Source organism: Pipra filicauda, unplaced genomic scaffold, assembly GCF_003945595.2.
Source record: "Pipra filicauda isolate LSUMZ 115617 unplaced genomic scaffold, ASM394559v2 scaffold773_size108088_pilon, whole genome shotgun sequence".
Classification (NCBI taxonomy): domain Eukaryota; kingdom Metazoa; phylum Chordata; class Aves; order Passeriformes; family Pipridae; genus Pipra; species Pipra filicauda.
This window is the reverse complement of record NW_024104946.1, coordinates 26,311-33,524: the sequence shown is the minus strand read 5'-3', so window position 1 is coordinate 33,524 and position 7,214 is coordinate 26,311. Positions and strand designations below refer to the sequence as shown.

General features: G+C 51.3%; 1 pseudogene; it reads left to right on the top strand.

The window, feature by feature from the left end:
* The first annotated feature begins 749 nt into the window (after positions 1 to 749).
* On the top strand, positions 750 to 1,723 carry LOC113998347 (annotated as a pseudogene).
* Positions 1,724 to 7,214: the final 5,491 nt, after the last annotated feature.

Here is a 7,214-nt window from a genome sequence, read left to right as displayed (position 1 = left end):
ACTACAGATTCTGTAAGTGCAACTCTGAGACTATCTGGAGTGCAGAGGAGGAGGACATGCTCAGAGCTTCAGCTCCCTCTCAGAATATTTCCAAGACAAAGATTTTTATAAGGTTAAAGAAATTTCCTGAGATTGTGTTTCCAGTTTCCTACTCTGGAGGAATGGAAGGAATAAATCATTAAGAAAGTATTAATTTTGACAAGTCCCTGAGACATCTGAACTGTGAGCGCTCAGTAGGTCTGTCTGAGCTTCCTAATGTGCTTTCAGCCACTGCTCTACCTGTGGGTAGCACCAGCATCACCTCTGCTAGACCCATCAGGACAAGTCTGAGATGTCATTTTTGCACCTGCAAACGGAATATGACCCCTACCAGTGCAGCCTGTGCTGCTGGGGAAGGAGCTGAGTCTGCTTAAATCAAATGCTATCATAAGGACACTTGACTGTCTCCCTGAGGTTTCCTTCCAAGCTGTGAATTTCCCTCCAGGTTGGAAACCTGTCCCTAAACATCTCCTTGTTATGTGAAACCCCTGTACAGAAGCACAATGATGCTAAAACAGTGAAAATGCTGTTGAGTAGGGACCCAGCACTGGAGCTGAAGGAAGATCTCCTAGGAAATCAAAAGGCTGTCCGTGTGTGACATGGGGAATGTCTGTAGAACACAGCTTTGACTTTGTTTAGCTAAGTCCACGTTAACTGGCCTCTTACTGTCTTCTTCTCCTGTGTTGGAAACAAAAACCCAGAGGCAGCAAATGTCCAACAGCAGCTCCCTCACCCAGTTCCTCCTCCTGGCATTCGCAGACAGGAGGGAGCTGCAGCTCCTGCACTTCTGGCTCTTCCTGGCCATCTCCCTGGCTGCCCTCCTGGCCAACGGCCTCATCCTCAGCGCCGTAGCCTGTGACCACCACCTGCACACCCCCATGGGCTTCTTCCTGCTCAACCTCTCCCTCACAGACCTGGGCTGCATCTGCACCACTGTCCCCAAAGCCATGCACAATTCCCTCTGGGACACCACAACCATCTCCTACACAGGATGTGCTGCACAGCTCTTTTTCTTTTATTTCTTCATCTCAGCAGAGTTTTCCCTCCTCACCATCATGTGCTACGACCGCTACGTTGCCATCTGCAAACCCCTGCACTACGGGACCCTCCTGGGCAGCAGAGCTTGTGCCCACATGGCAGCAGCTGCCTGGGCCACTGCATTTCTCCATACTCTGCTGCACACAGCCAGTACATTTTCCCTGCCCCTGTGCCAGGGCAATGCCCTGGGCCAGTTCTTCTGTGAAATCCCACACATCCTCAAGCTCTCCTGCTCACACTCAGGCTACCTCAGGGAAATTTGGCTTATTATGGTTAGTGTCTGTTTACTGTTCGGTTGTTTCATTTTCATTGTTTTCTCCTATGTTCAGATCTTCAGGGCTGTGCTGAGGATCCCCTCTCAGCAGGGACAGCACAAAGCCTTTTCCACGTGCCTCCCTCACCTGGCCGTGGTCTCCCTCTTTGTCAGCACTGCCACATTTTCCGACCTGAAGCCCCGCTCCATCTCCTCCCCATCCCTGGACCTGGTGGTGGCAGTTCTGTACTCAGTATTACCTCCAGCACTGAACCCCCTCATCTACAGCCTGAGGAACCAGGAGCTCAAGGATGCCCTGAGAAAAATGATGACTGGATGCTTTTCAAGAGCAATAACCTGCCTGTTTTCTTCTGCACAACAGTCATTGTGTAACCATTTACTGGTCCAGCCTTCTTTCTAAAGCTTTTGAGAGTGGTGGTGGGGGCCGTTTCCTACATTTTTTCCTCTTTAAATGTTGTTAACACAGAAATTTATTCTTCATCTCATACCTAATTCACTCTCTCTTTGTTTTGACCCACAGATGTGTAAATGAGGGATCATTCTCTGTGTGCATTTAAAGAAAATAAAAGTTTCTGCAGCAATTTCTTTGTCAAACATCCTGATTTTTTTATTCTGTACATAAGGAATCACAATCTCTGAGTAGAATAAAGGACTTGAATTCTTTTTTTCAGATTCTCCCTCCAACAACTTCCCTGAAGCTGGAGGGCAGTGTCTGTGTGCAGAGGTGAAGGGGTAAAGAGTCCTGGTACAGCAGCACTGCCAGGGAGCAGCAGCTCTTGGCCTTCTCAGAGATGCTCTTTTTCCACTGCCTCCCTCTCCTTTCTGCTCCTTGCCCAAGGCTTGAGTGCTCTGGCAGCTCAGTCCCTGCTCTGTGTCAGTCCTGTGACCATGGGCAGGGACAGGCCCTGGGCACTGCTGGCACAGAGCTGGGCTCCTTAACATCATTTCCATCAGGAAAGGGGATCCCCCTGGGCAGTTCCTGAAGACTTTGTTCTTTTTGAAAGGTTGGTGTAAAGAACAAGGCCAAGGAATAGACTCTGCAAAGTCTCATTGCTTTGCTTGTTTCCCCATTCAGTCCCTGCAGTGAGAGAAGCGACTCACGGGGGTACTTGAGGGACTGAGGGCTGGGTCAGATGTTCTGTGCTGGTGGCCAGTGGCAAATGGTCTCCAAGTCACCTGCCTGGGGCTCTGCAGCTTGTGAGGGCTCTGATGGCAGGTGAGGACTTGTCTGTAGGAACTCAGGAAGTGCAGGAGAGCACAGAGGATCTGCAGGGACAGCCCGTCCCATCCAGTCAGCAGGGAATGGAGCCCTGGAGCAGAATCCTGCCCAGGGTGGAGTTACCAGAGATCAAGTCATAAATCTCCCTGTGAACTGGTAAAGGAGAGTTCTGCAACCCCAGGGGATGCAGCAGGAACAGAGAAAGGACTCTGGCCAGTGACTCGTCTCACCCGCAGTGAACTCCCCTTGTGCCTCCCCAGTTCAGGGGGGGCTGTACCAGAGCCAGGGGTGGGCTTTCCAGGAGGGTGTCCTGAAGAACTCTCCAGCCCACAGGCTGCATGGAGTGGAGCCCTGCCCTGCCCTTTGTGCCATTGGAAACAGCCCATGGTCCTGCCCAGCCTTGTTCTTGGCTACTGAGCCTTCCAGGACTATGGCAGAGGGTGGAGAGGAGTGATCCCCATCCTGCTGGGTCTGCTCCCCACCCTGACCAGCATGGCCAGTGCAGGGTCAGCCCAGGGTGCCACAGCCCCTCCCTGTGCAGAGCAGCACCTCCAGCTCAGGGCCCTGCAGGGATCCCAGGCTGGGATCTGCAACTGGCCAAGGCAGCCTGGACACACTGACCTGGGCAAAGGGATGTCCCTGCAGAAGAGCAAGGCAGCATTTCTGGGCCTGCAGAGAGGAATCCCTGACACAGAGAAACCTCTTTCTGCAGCCCCCCTGGGGACAGGCTGCTCTGTCCCTGGGCCAGGACTCTGGGCTGGGCTGGGCAGAGGGGCTGGCACTGAGGGGCACAGTCAGGCTGTGCTGGGCATCTCCTGGAGGTGACACCAGGGCTCCTGCAGTTTCCCTGACCTCCATTTCCTCCTGCCATGCTGAGTGTCCAGCCCCTGAGCTGATGGGGATGCTGAGACTCCTCTCTGTGCCCCAGGAGCTGCTGTGCCCTTCAGAGGGGCTGGGGCTGTGGGGGGAGTGCCCAGAGCTCTGCAGCACCCTGGGCTGGGCACTGCTGTGGGGCCAGACCAGACTGGGCTGCTCCACCAGTTGACCTCTATAATGAAATCACTTTTAATTTTCTCCTGAAGAACCATGAGAATATGTGTTGTGTCCTTAGCGCTGAACTGGAACTGTGGGATAATAGAAAAGGTTTGGGAGTCAGGGATATTGAGAAGGCTGGGCAGTGTCACTGGGAGACCTCTCCCAAACCCTTGGAAAGGCCAGAGCCATCCCAGAGCTTCCTGGGGCCTTGGCAAAGGCAGACATGGAAGCAGTCTGCAAACAGGGCAGCAAGGAGGGTTGGGAGAGTTCCAGACTGCTCAGGCTCAGCAGGAAAGGGGATAGGGCAAGTCCTCCTGCAGCCATTGCCAGGCATTGGAAGGACAAGGCAGGAATTGCAGAACTCCTGTGGGAGGGAAAAGAAGGGAATGTTGTGTGCCCAGACTTTATCAAGGCCTTTGACATGGTGTCCTGTGGTCTCCTTATGGCCAGACTGGTGACAGCTGGACTGGACAAGTGAAACATGTGGTGAGTGGGAAGTTGAATGACTGATGAGGCTCAAAAGTCATGGCACAAAGTCCTCTTGGCAGCAACTCCCAGGTGACATCCATCAGGGACCAGCCCTTGACCATTCCTATGGAACATCTTTATTATGTCTCTGGGTGATGGGATGAAATGCACTTTCCACTCCTTTGTGGATGAGGCCAAGTTGCAGCGAGTCTGTGAGAAACCTCCTCTAGTTAATGGTGACTTGTACAAAAAATGTGGTCAAGATGACTGAGTTGGATAAACTTGTCCTGCCATCAGGTGCCCAGCAAGGCCCAAGATAATGAAGAAAAAACTCATGGGTCAGAGGGAAAGCAATTTAAAAGGGGAGCAAACACAACCAACCCAAACCCAAACACAGAATGAGAGAATATGCTGAGCTGGAAGGGACCCACAAGGATCATCCAGCCCAACCCAACTCTTCCATTGCCATCTGCCCCCACCCCAGCAGGCTCTGGAGCAAAGCATGACTGAGGTCCAGCACAGCTCTGCTCTGACAGAAAGAACCTGCAGTGAGGGACAGGAAGAGGACAAAGTCTTGTTTAACTAGCCTGAGGAATAATGGGATCAATGACCTCCTGTATTCCTGGGCACTTGAATGACCCTGTGGATCAGGTTTGGTAGCAGGGAGGGGGCTGCAGGTTTCCCTTAGGGAAGAGGAGATCAAGAGTTGACTCTGTCAGAGAGAGCCAGTTTCAGGTGGCTCCAAAATGGACCAGCCAGTGCCCAAAGCTGAGCCAAAAAGCAATTCCAGAGGCACCTCTGTGATAACCCTTTGGAGAAAGGATAAAATCCAGGGTGCTGTAACCCAGAGAGGAGTGAGAGAAATGGGGGAGAAACAACCCTGCAGGCACCAAGGGGAGTGGAGAAGAAGGAGGAGTGAGAGAGAGCCTTGGTGGGCACCTGGCAGCCAAAAGCCAACCCCCCCAGCCCTGAGAGCCACAGCTCAGCCCAGCACAAAAGCTCCTTTAGGTCTGGAGGTTCTTTGCAGCAGCTTTTTAGCAGAGCTGCCAGCTGGGCCATCAAAGGGGATGCTCAGCTGGGTCTGAAACCTGGATGATCCTTGTCAGCCTTGGCTCTGCAGGATAAGAAAGAACTACAGAATCCTAAATAGTTTGAGTCAGATGGGACCTTTATAGGACATCTAGTCCAATCCCCCCACAGTGAACAGGTTCATGTTCAACTAGATCAGGTTGCTCACAGCCCTTTCTAACCTGGCCTTGAATGTTTCCAAGGGTGGGGCATCTATGACCTCTCTGGGCAACCTGTGCCAGTGTTTCATCACCTTCAGTGTAAAAAAGTTCTTCCTTATATCTAGTTCAAATCTGCTCTTTTTTAGTTGAAAACCATTATCACTTGTCTTATTACAACTAAGTCTGTCCCCATCCTTCTTATAAGTATGACCTCAGGAGCTCCTGACAAGCCTTGACCAAACCAGCTGAGCAATGAAGAGCCCCTGGACTGGACCAGGGTGTGGTGAAGTGTCCCTGGACTGGACCAGGGTGTGGTGAAGTGCCCCTGGACTAACAGGGGTTGTGGGAAAGTGTCCCTGGACTGGACCAGCTGCACCTGGATCAAAAAGGTAGGAACAATCTGGAGTGGAACAGCTGGGAAACACAGGATAATCAGTCATCCCATGAAAACCTTGGAACATTCCCTGCCTGAATTGCAGCCCTACTGAAACAGTTTGGATACAATTCCCAAATATTTTGGAAACTTCAGTCATTCCTGACACCAGGATGGAAATTCAGCAGATCACTAAAGCCAGTCCCCTTATGAGCCCACAACCAGCAGGGCTGAGGGAGGCCCTGGCAGCTCCCCAGCACCTCCCTCTCAGTGGGACACCTCTGGCAGCCTCTCCCAGCTCGGGAACCCTCCAGTTTGTGACACTCCAAAGACCCTCACTGGTGCCCAGGACAATTCTGATCCCCCTCAACAAACACTCCTCCAGCTGTGACCCTTGTGTGTTGGGAAACACAAAGGCATTTGGGGGAGTGTTTCCCTGACAAGGAGGAGAATTTGGGAGAGGGACCTTTCCACACCCAGCTATTGATGTGTCCACACATCTCTGCCTGGGTGTGGGTGTGAATTGACTGTGAGGTGAAGGTTGTTATTGGGAATCTATAATTCAGTCACTGTTAAAATTGTAGCAAATGCTATTGAATCACTTGATAACTATTCAACTGGTCAATAATTATATACCAGTAATCTCTTTTGCCCCCTTATATTTGTGTCCAAATCCTTTGCGTCCTGACCCTCTTGCATCCCAAGACTTTGTGTAAATCATTCCTTTTCATCAAAAAATATATTTTTGGTGACTTCCACTTTAAAATCTTCCTCCTTAGCTAAACTACAAAACAACTCTAATTAGTTGTTTATGTCTTGAAGACATGAAGACAACTAAACAAAGAAAAATAATTTGTTTTTCAATGTTTTAATGGGTCCCACAGTGTGTTTGGAGTTGCATCAGCTGTCAGTCCAAGACGGGCCATGTCAGAACTGGTGAGATTGGGGGGTGAGGAGCAAGGGGGTGATCATACAGGGTCAGTGTGGATCTCCTGAGGAGACACTCAGCATCAAGATCACTTGGAGAACACCTCTATTACCTCTCCTCTAGACTAAAAAATATCCATAATAAATTAAAACAAAAAAAAAGTACAAACTTGGAAGACTTGTTTTGAAATTGCCTTGAAGACAATTAAAGAAAGACAAAGAGATCCTGAGGGATTTCTGGAATTTAATGAGCCCCACGGTGTTTTTGCAGCCCAGCCCATGATCCTGAGGTGCTGAGAGAAGATTGAAGCAGCTGCTGAAGAAGTCAGAAGCCAAAGTCCAAGTGCCTTGAAGCATTGCTGGGCCCCACTGAGGGCAGGCACTGCCAAAGCCTCCCCAGGGACTCCTTGGAGCAGCTCCTTGGAGGCCAGGAGTGCAGGCAGACAAAGGCTCTGGGCAGGCCCCTGCAATGCTGAGCAAAGCCTGCCTTGGTTTTGTGGAGCACAAAGGCCAAGGGCTGAGCCCCAGGCCCTGGCCCAGCAGATCCTGTCCCTCCCGGCTGGCTCAGGGCTGTTTGGGGGGCACTGGGATGGGAGGGGGAGCAACAACAAA